We start from the raw sequence: 10,055 nt of genomic DNA, 5'->3' as shown, positions 1-10,055 counted from the left end.
TGTAGTGTAATTTACAACAGCTTTGAACTTGGCTCAGCCAATCAGAATCAAGCACCGGAACTCTCCGTTTATAATAGTATTTTAAAAACACCAAAATAATTTTACAGTGGAACCGTAACTAAGTGCATATTTTACCATGGTATGAACACAGAATGGGATTTGTTTAGTAGTGCTCGGGGAGAGTGATGGGAAGAGAGAAATGTTCAGCCATATTAAACCAATAAAATGTATCTGTTTCTAAGTAAGAATTGACCATTCATTATCCATTCATTATTTACTCACTAAAGCCAGCTTCAAATGTGCTAAACAAGTGCGTTTGGGGAGTGTTAATACCTGAGTACAATCAATACTAAATCATCTCTAAGTAAACATTTACTGTTCTCTTTAGTGACATTTCCATGTGGAAAAGTGGCAAGTTTGAGTCAGTGGGACAGATGTCAGTCAGCTAACATACAGTCAGACTATGAAGGACTCACCTGCGGCTCAGAAGATTGTCTGAATAATCCACACTTGATCTTCCAGACATTGTTTGCTGTTTACATACACTCTGCTGCTTCACACTGCAAGTTGACGAAAGTCAGAGCCAGTCTGCAGATTTGAGTTCACAGATTTCACAGAAAAATCACGTAGTGTATGATGGTCACAGACTCTGATTGCTTCGGACAGTGTTTCCTCTGTAACTATTTACAAAGTCAGCAAGTGTATGATGACTAGTGTTTAATCATCAATTCAGATTTAAATGTGTATTCCAGCCTTACGTCATGCATATCTACTTGAATTAAGTGCTGTTAGAGTTGAATGAGCAGAGTCAGAATTTTTCTGCCTGTTTACACCTGGTCACTTCATGCATTTTCTCTGATCGGATAGCTATCCGATAGTGAAAAGACCAGGTGTAAATGCCCTCCGAAACACTTTCGAGACGGATTTAAATCCGGTCTCTCAAACCACTTCAGGAGGTTCTCTGGGCCACATTCTAGATGAAACTGGACAAGTGTAAACTCCTCCCTAAATGTTAAAATAATAAATGTGAGAGAGCGTGTTATAGGCTCTATGACATGTTATAGGCAGATATGACAGCGCTAATGCAGCGCGTATCGCCGCGGATGAGTAGCTGAGTATTTCCGATGCGCAAATGAAACTGAACGCAATTCGCAGACACACAATCATCTTCATCAAAAGTATTAAGACTAACTTATAAGTAACTTTGCAGTCTTTGATCTTGAAATTAGCTGATGATGGATAAAATGCAGCGCATATCTGGTGCGTTCGTTGACGTGAACGCCAATAAATTTGCATATAGCGCGGGAAGTGAAGATCGGATATATATCCATTTTGTGGAGACACATGCATGTGGCCAAGTGTAAATGAAAGAGTTTGTAAAAATCAGATTGATATCCGATCAGAGAACATGCATGAAGTGACCAGGTGTAAACAGGCTTTAATCCAACAAAGGGGTTTAATGCAGGGTCTAATGATCCAAATCCAAATTCTGAACAGTATTTGAACCATCCATCCATATGTATTCATTTTTTCAAAGGCGATGCTGCGACATGGATCAGTTGGCTTCTGCAGTGGGGTGATCTTCAAGGAGAACATGGTCTCACCACAGCCCAGTGTGTTAGCAAGTACAGCGACTTTCAGGTGGCAGTGGGTGAGTGCAAGTGAAATGAAACATGCTGAACGACAGTTTTGTAACATGCTTAAACTCTACAGGTAAAAGGGTGACCTCATTTGAAGCAGGAGAGCAGACGCTTCAGGTAAAGCAGGTGCACATCCACCCGCTCTATGCTGATGGCAAAGCTGAGAATGACATGGCTGTAGTAGAGCTGACACAGAAGATGGTCTTCAAGAAGAGCGTGCTGGAAGGAAGTTTCAGGTTCAACAGATCTTCAAGGGAACCTCATGTTAAACCACCTGTCCCATGACAAACTGCTGGTTTGCTCGCAGCGCCACTCTGGTCAGGTTGGTGGATTTGTTCACAGATTGTTTCCTCATAATCAACCTCGTTATCATACAGTTCCATCCAAGCATCATAAAATGAACGAGAGTTACCATGGGTGGGGTGTAGAGGACTCTCAGAGTGTCATATTCAGGGACGATATTTGCATAACAGGGTTCCTACAGGTCTTAAAAATGTCTTATAAAGTCTTAAATCGCCCTTTCACAAATGAAGGCCTCAAAAAGTCTTAAATCTGAGACGAAAAATTCATAGTCATGATATTAAATGTGCATTCACTGAAAAAAAAAAATCAAATCTTCCTCAGTATTTTTGTCTTGTTTTCTAATTAAAATATCTGAAAATTTTTAAATCGGGATTTGAGATGGAAAATGAAATCTTGTTTTCTGAGAAACTGAACAAAATGAAGTGAGTTTATGCTTAAAACTAGAAAAAATATCCGTCAGTGTGGTACGAATTATTTTTTCTTTTACATTAAGTAGATTTTTCTGAGCGCATTGACAGATATTTGTTCTTGTTTTAATCAAAAACTCACTTCATTTTGACCACTTTCTCAGAAAAAAAGACCTTTTATCTTATGTAGTTTTTCTTCTCAAGTAAATTGATTTCTTGATTTAAGAATTTTTAGACATTTGCACTTGGGGGGGAAAAAAACACAAATACTGATGAAGAAGGACAATACTTTTTTTTGCAGCGTGATCAGAGTGTACAGTAATATTTATTTCCAGAAAAAAATAATAAAGATCTGTTGAAAGTTATATTTTCAAACTTTGAAGCTACTGCAGAATATTGTGTGCTTTAGAGAACATATGACGTATTATGTTCCCTTCAAATCATTCCTTACATATTCTTTACTTGGTCTTGAAAAGGTCTATTGAATTTACCTTCACAAAACCCCGGATTAAGCTCTAGTAACATTACTAGATAACATGAGGCTCTATGAACAACCTTGCATTGTAGAAGCCCCTGCAAAGATTTAGTTTTTCAGGTCTATTATCAATATTGAGGTCTTGGGATCAGCTGGAGCACAAATTGTTCAAAATAAAAGGGGGAACAGAGGAAAGGAATATACAGTATGGGGGTAACAGCAGAGTGAATCAAAGTTCTTTAAAGTAGCTAAATATAGTGCTTTTATTTTGTCTTCAGGTCACCAACAAAATGGCATGTGCTACACCTCGAGCTAAAGCAGACTGCATCTTGGGACACGGCAGCCCATGGCTATGTCTTACAGAAAGTGTCTCGCTTTTTGCCATGGTTAAACACATTCATGCGAACGCAGTGAAAGAGGAAAGAATGAATATACAGTATACGATTTTGTTTTAGTTTACATTCCCACTGTGTACACAGAGCAGGTTCTTATGGTATTGCACACAACAAATTAGAAACATTAGAAAAAGTTGGAGTACATGGGGGGGTATTCCAGAAAACAAGGTTAACTTACTGTCATATGTACCCTGAACTTACTGAGGGTATGTCTGTTCCAAAACACCTGTGAAGAGTTAGTTCAATCAACCTAGTACTGGTCATCCACACAGTGAGTACTTACAAGATCACTGATTTTAGGAGATGCACCATACTGTTTTTCTTCTTTTGTTAAATGGCAAGTTATGGTAAACTGGCAAGTTAACTGATCAGATTTGTGCTGTTGGTCCTGAACTTTTCCTGCGGTAGATTACAGTAGCAGAGACGGAAAACGTTTTCACATTCTGATTACGAACACATTTTGTTTAATAACATGCACTGATTAATCTTTCAGAGTAACACAATGAATGTGTAATAAAGGGGTCTTGATGCATATTGTTTTTAATTATTTAAGTTCTCTGACTTATGTTAGTCAAGGATTTTTGTTTGTTTGTACCAAAACACTCCTAAATTAGACGTACAGTATATGACCATTGTATTACTAATTGACCATGAGTAGTGCAGATGGAATAAACAAGAAACTAAAACCAATTAGAGCTTGCTTTCTTTATTGCACCAACAAGAACTGATCATCTGCATGGCTGTGTTTAGCAATAATAGGAACAACTATTCAGAAATATGTAAACACGTGATGTTGAGTAACCTTGACTGCATTTTATCATACATAATGGTGTGACACTTTGCCATAAATAAAAAATAATATTGAAAAAGAGAGAAGACTGTCTTCAGATGCGGGTACACACTCACACATCTCAATGACACTCTTAAGATGTCCATGCTGGCAAGTAACAATGGTATGAGCGGGATAATAACTTGAATGCGCAAAGCTTCCCGGTGTCAATCTCTTTCTGTTATTTTAGTTGCTTGATGATGCAAACTTATATGTAGTACCATTAGATTAGATTCAACTTTATTGTCATTTTGCAGAGTACAAGTACAGGGCCAATGAAATGCAGTTAGCATCTAACCAGAAATGCAAATAGCCAATGTATATAAATAAGCGTAAATTATTCACCCTTCGTAGGCAGCTTTTGAGTTAAGTGTCTTTGATGGAGGGTAGCTGAACACCAGTGATGTGTTGGGCCATGCACTCCATTAAATTTAAATATAGCGCGGGAAGTGAAGATCGGATATATATCCATTTTGTGGAGACACATGCATGTGGCCAAGTGTAAATGAAAGAGTTTGTAAAAATCAGATTGATATCCGATCAGAGAACATGCATGAAGTGACCAGGTGTAAACAGGCTTTAATCCAACAAAGGGGTTTAATGCAGGGTCTAATGATCCAAATCCAAATTCTGAACAGTATTTGAACCATCCATCCATATGTATTCATTTTTTCAAAGGCGATGCTGCGACATGGATCAGTTGGCTTCTGCAGTGGGGTGATCTTCAAGGAGAACATGGTCTCACCACAGCCCAGTGTGTTAGCAAGTACAGCGACTTTCAGGTGGCAGTGGGTGAGTGCCATCATGTTTTCGGAAGTGAAATGAAACATGCTGAACGACAGTTTTGTAACATGCTTAAACTCTACAGGTAAAAGGGTGACCTCATTTGAAGCAGGAGAGCAGACGCTTCAGGTAAAGCAGGTGCACATCCACCCGCTCTATGCTGATGGCAAAGCTGAGAATGACATGGCTGTAGTAGAGCTGACACAGAAGATGGTCTTCAAGAAGAGCGTGCTGGAAGGAAGTTTCAGGTTCAACAGATCTTCAAGGGAACCTCATGTTAAACCACCTGTCCCATGACAAACTGCTGGTTTGCTCGCAGCGCCACTCTGGTCAGGTTGGTGGATTTGTTCACAGATTGTTTCCTCATAATCAACCTCGTTATCATACTGTTCCATCCAAGCATCATAAAATGAACGAGAGTTACCATGGGTGGGGTGTAGAGGACTCTCAGAGTGTCATATTCAGGGACGATATTTGCATAACAGGGTTCCTACAGGTCTTAAAAATGTCTTATAAAGTCTTAAATCGCCCTTTCACAAATGAAGGCCTCAAAAAGTCTTAAATCTGAGACGAAAAATTCATAGTCATGATATTAAATGTGCATTCACTGAAAAAAAAAAATCAAATCTTCCTCAGTATTTTTGTCTTGTTTTCTAATTAAAATATCTGAAAATTTTTAAATCGGGATTTGAGATGGAAAATGAAATCTTGTTTTCTGAGAAACTGAACAAAATGAAGTGAGTTTATGCTTAAAACTAGAAAAAATATCCGTCAGTGTGGTACGAATTATTTTTTCTTTTACATTAAGTAGATTTTTCTGAGCGCATTGACAGATATTTGTTCTTGTTTTAATCAAAAACTCACTTCATTTTGACCACTTTCTCAGAAAAAAAGACCTTTTATCTTATGTAGTTTTTCTTCTCAAGTAAATTGATTTCTTGATTTAAGAATTTTTAGACATTTGCACTTGGGGGGGAAAAAAACACAAATACTGATGAAGAAGGACAATACTTTTTTTTGCAGCGTGATCAGAGTGTACAGTAATATTTATTTCCAGAAAAAAATAATAAAGATCTGTTGAAAGTTATATTTTCAAACTTTGAAGCTACTGCAGAATATTGTGTGCTTTAGAGAACATATGACGTATTATGTTCCCTTCAAATCATTCCTTACATATTCTTTACTTGGTCTTGAAAAGGTCTATTGAATTTACCTTCACAAAACCCCGGATTAAGCTCTAGTAACATTACTAGATAACATGAGGCTCTATGAACAACCTTGCATTGTAGAAGCCCCTGCAAAGATTTAGTTTTTCAGGTCTATTATCAATATTGAGGTCTTGGGATCAGCTGGAGCACAAATTGTTCAAAATAAAAGGGGGAACAGAGGAAAGGAATATACAGTATGGGGGTAACAGCAGAGTGAATCAAAGTTCTTTAAAGTAGCTAAATATAGTGCTTTTATTTTGTCTTCAGGTCACCAACAAAATGGCATGTGCTACACCTCGAGCTAAAGCAGACTGCATCTTGGGACACGGCAGCCCACGGCTATGTCTTACAGAAAGTGTCTCGCTTTTTGCCATGGTTAAACACATTCATGCGAACGCAGTGAAAGAGGAAAGAATGAATATACAGTATACGATTTTGTTTTAGTTTACATTCCCACTGTGTACACAGAGCAGGTTCTTATGGTATTGCACACAACAAATTAGAAACATTAGAAAAAGTTGGAGTACATGGGGGGGTATTCCAGAAAACAAGGTTAACTTACTGTCATATGTACCCTGAACTTACTGAGGGTATGTCTGTTCCAAAACACCTGTGAAGAGTTAGTTCAATCAACCTAGTACTGGTCATCCACACAGTGAGTACTTACAAGATCACTGATTTTAGGAGATGCACCATACTGTTTTTCTTCTTTTGTTAAATGGCAAGTTATGGTAAACTGGCAAGTTAACTGATCAGATTTGTGCTGTTGGTCCTGAACTTTTCCTGCGGTAGATTACAGTAGCAGAGACGGAAAACGTTTTCACATTCTGATTACGAACACATTTTGTTTAATAACATGCACTGATTAATCTTTCAGAGTAACACAATGAATGTGTAATAAAGGGGTCTTGATGCATATTGTTTTTAATTATTTAAGTTCTCTGACTTATGTTAGTCAAGGATTTTTGTTTGTTTGTACCAAAACACTCCTAAATTAGACGTACAGTATATGACCATTGTATTACTAATTGACCATGAGTAGTGCAGATGGAATAAACAAGAAACTAAAACCAATTAGAGCTTGCTTTCTTTATTGCACCAACAAGAACTGATCATCTGCATGGCTGTGTTTAGCAATAATAGGAACAACTATTCAGAAATATGTAAACACGTGATGTTGAGTAACCTTGACTGCATTTTATCATACATAATGGTGTGACACTTTGCCATAAATAAAAAATAATATTGAAAAAGAGAGAAGACTGTCTTCAGATGCGGGTACACACTCACACATCTCAATGACACTCTTAAGATGTCCATGCTGGCAAGTAACAATGGTATGAGCGGGATAATAACTTGAATGTGCAAAGCTTCCCGGTGTCAGTCTCTTTCTGTTATTTTAGTTGCTTGATGATGCAAACTTATATGTAGTACCATTAGATTAGATTCAACTTTATTGTCATTTTGCAGAGTACAAGTACAGGGCCAATGAAATGCAGTTAGCATCTAACCAGAAATGCAAATAGCCAATGTATATAAATAAGCGTAAATTATTCACCCTTCGTAGGCAGCTTTTGAGTTAAGTGTCTTTGATGGAGGGTAGCTGAACACCAGTGATGTGTTGGGCCATTTTAACAATCCGTTGGAAGGCCTTCTGGTTATAGACAGTGCAGTTGCCATGCCACTCTGTGATGCAGTTTGTTAAGATGCTATCAATTTTGCATTGATAACATTTAGCAGGATGTGGGGGGACAGGTGAGCTTTCCTTAGCTTCCTAAGGAAGTAAAGGCGATGTTGCCCCTTTTTGATCGGAGTGGAGGTGGTGAGGGTCCAGGAAAGATCCTCAGAGGTATGAACACACAGGGGTGCTGTTTTATGGTTTGTAGTCTGTGAGGACATGAATGCCTGTCCACATAAGCCAAGGATCATTGTTGTTGAATTTATCCTCAATCCCCAGTTTGAAATTATGTTTGGCAGCTTTAATTCCCCTCTTCAGATTAGCCCTGGATAAACTGTAGGCTTCCTGGTCACCAGATTTGAAAGCTTGTGCTTTTAGCAGGAGTCAGACTTCCTTGTTCATACAAGGTTTCTGATTGGGGAATGTTTTACTTATTTTGTGGGTGGATACTTAATCGACACACCAGTTGATGTGGAAATCACCAGCAATGGTAAAAGCTCCGTCTGGATTAGTGTTAATTTTGTCATCTATTTTCATTTTAGTCTTAGTCCTGGGCTAAAATGTCCTTGTTAGTTTTTATCATATTTAGTCAACTTTATCCTATTTAGTTTTAGTCAAGTTTTAGTAGACTATGGCCCGGTTTCACAGACTGGGCTTATTTTAAGCCTGGACTAGGCCTTAGCTAAATTAAGACATTTAAGCAGCTTTTATAAAAAATGCCTTAGAAGAAAACGTTGCACATTTTTATTCTGTTTTCTATATCATATGCTGTTCATCTAAAGTTTGTGCACTTTGTTTGACTGATTTTTGCCCTATAAAGGTTTGAAAATGACTCACTCCAGCACCTGCCATGACAAATGTTTAACACATTAAACCCAATCACAATAACTCAACCACAGTTCATTCAACCGTTCACTTCACAGTCGCAGTCCTCTAACAAATCAAATGCTGTTTAGCGGTTCCGCTCTAATTATTAAGTAGCCATTGTGATTTGAAGAGCTGCGCCCACAGCGCTCTGTTGAGAAGGCTGGAATCTGCTGCAGGCAGTACAATCACAGAAGAAAAATAATTAGACTTAATTAAAGAGGGGAGTATGTCTATAACATTCCATAGCAGCTGTTCTCCTTGAGGCTGTCTGCACCCTACCTGACAATCATACAGAGCATTATTACATTTACAGTCAACATTAAAGCAAAACTGACCCAATTTAATGTGCATTCCAGCTCTCATTGTGAACAATTCATTAGTGTATGTTATTCCAAAGAAGGAACTGATCTTTAATTAAAATGTAATAAGTTATTATTCCTTTGAAACGTGCAGTGTGAAAAACAAGTACACTAGCACACTTGTTTTTAAAGTAATTATTATGGAAATAATATACTGTACTTTAAAATAATATACTTAAGTGTGAACTGAATGTAATATTTTATTGGAACGTCTATGTCATGCATTTAAATATATTTGTAATTGCACATTTATACATACAATATATTTAACATATATTAACTTCAAGGCCCGGTTTCATAGACGGGCTTAGCTTAAGCCAGGACTAGGCCTTAGTTAAATTAAGATATTTAAGCAGCTTTCATAAAAATGCCTTAGAAGAAAACGTTACAGGTGTGCATCTTGAGACAGAACAATGTCACTGACATATTTTAGATATGTCCGAGCAAGATATTTTTAGTTGAGACAGCTCAAACATGCATTTTAGTCTAGGACTATCCTTAAGCCTTGTCTGTGAAACCGGGGGTATATGCAATATCAAATAATACTTCAGTTTAAATTATAATAAATACTCATGCTTTAGTATGTTAGTCAACACATCAAAACATAATGATTTAAAATGTACTTAAAATGTACATTTTAGTTATCATATTTAGACAAACTTGTCCTGTTTTTGTTTATTCAATTAAATGTATGAGCATTTTAGTCAGGGTTTTTAGTCAATGAAATTTTTCGTCATTCTATATAATGGTTAAACTGAAACAAAATTATTTTTTTCTCAAAATTTTAATCGTAATGGACCTGCAGTGTTTCAGCGCTGTGCCACCTAGTGGTCAGGAGATATGGAAAATGCATATTTTTGCTTATAACTTCTGAATGGTTTGGAAAAAAAATCACAAAACTGGTCTCTTTAGATTAGGTGCATCATGCCGAGTCGAATGAGCGCATGGTTGCCAGATTGCTTAAAATAAGCAAAACACACCAGGCAGAAAATGTATCAATTTAACAGCGAAGCTCTGATTCGGAAATTAGAACTCTTGATATCTGGCAACCGCACTCATGAAAGCTCGTGTAGAGCAGTCTGCAATCACCTTTTGTCTCCTTTTTTGACGA

The 10,055-nt window shown here is 37.3% G+C and overlaps 1 pseudogene; it reads left to right on the top strand.

The window, feature by feature from the left end:
- LOC107721046 (venom prothrombin activator vestarin-D1-like) overlaps positions 1 to 3,239 on the top strand; it is a 9,553-nt pseudogene extending 6,314 nt beyond the window's left edge.
- The last annotated feature ends 6,816 nt before the right edge of the window (positions 3,240 to 10,055 follow it).

This window comes from Sinocyclocheilus rhinocerous, unplaced genomic scaffold, assembly GCF_001515625.1.
Source record: "Sinocyclocheilus rhinocerous isolate Xijiao unplaced genomic scaffold, SAMN03320098_v1.1 scaffold1232, whole genome shotgun sequence".
Lineage (NCBI taxonomy): Eukaryota > Metazoa > Chordata > Actinopteri > Cypriniformes > Cyprinidae > Sinocyclocheilus > Sinocyclocheilus rhinocerous.
The sequence above is the reverse complement of the archived record's forward strand: the minus strand, read 5'-3'. Positions and strand labels throughout refer to the sequence as shown.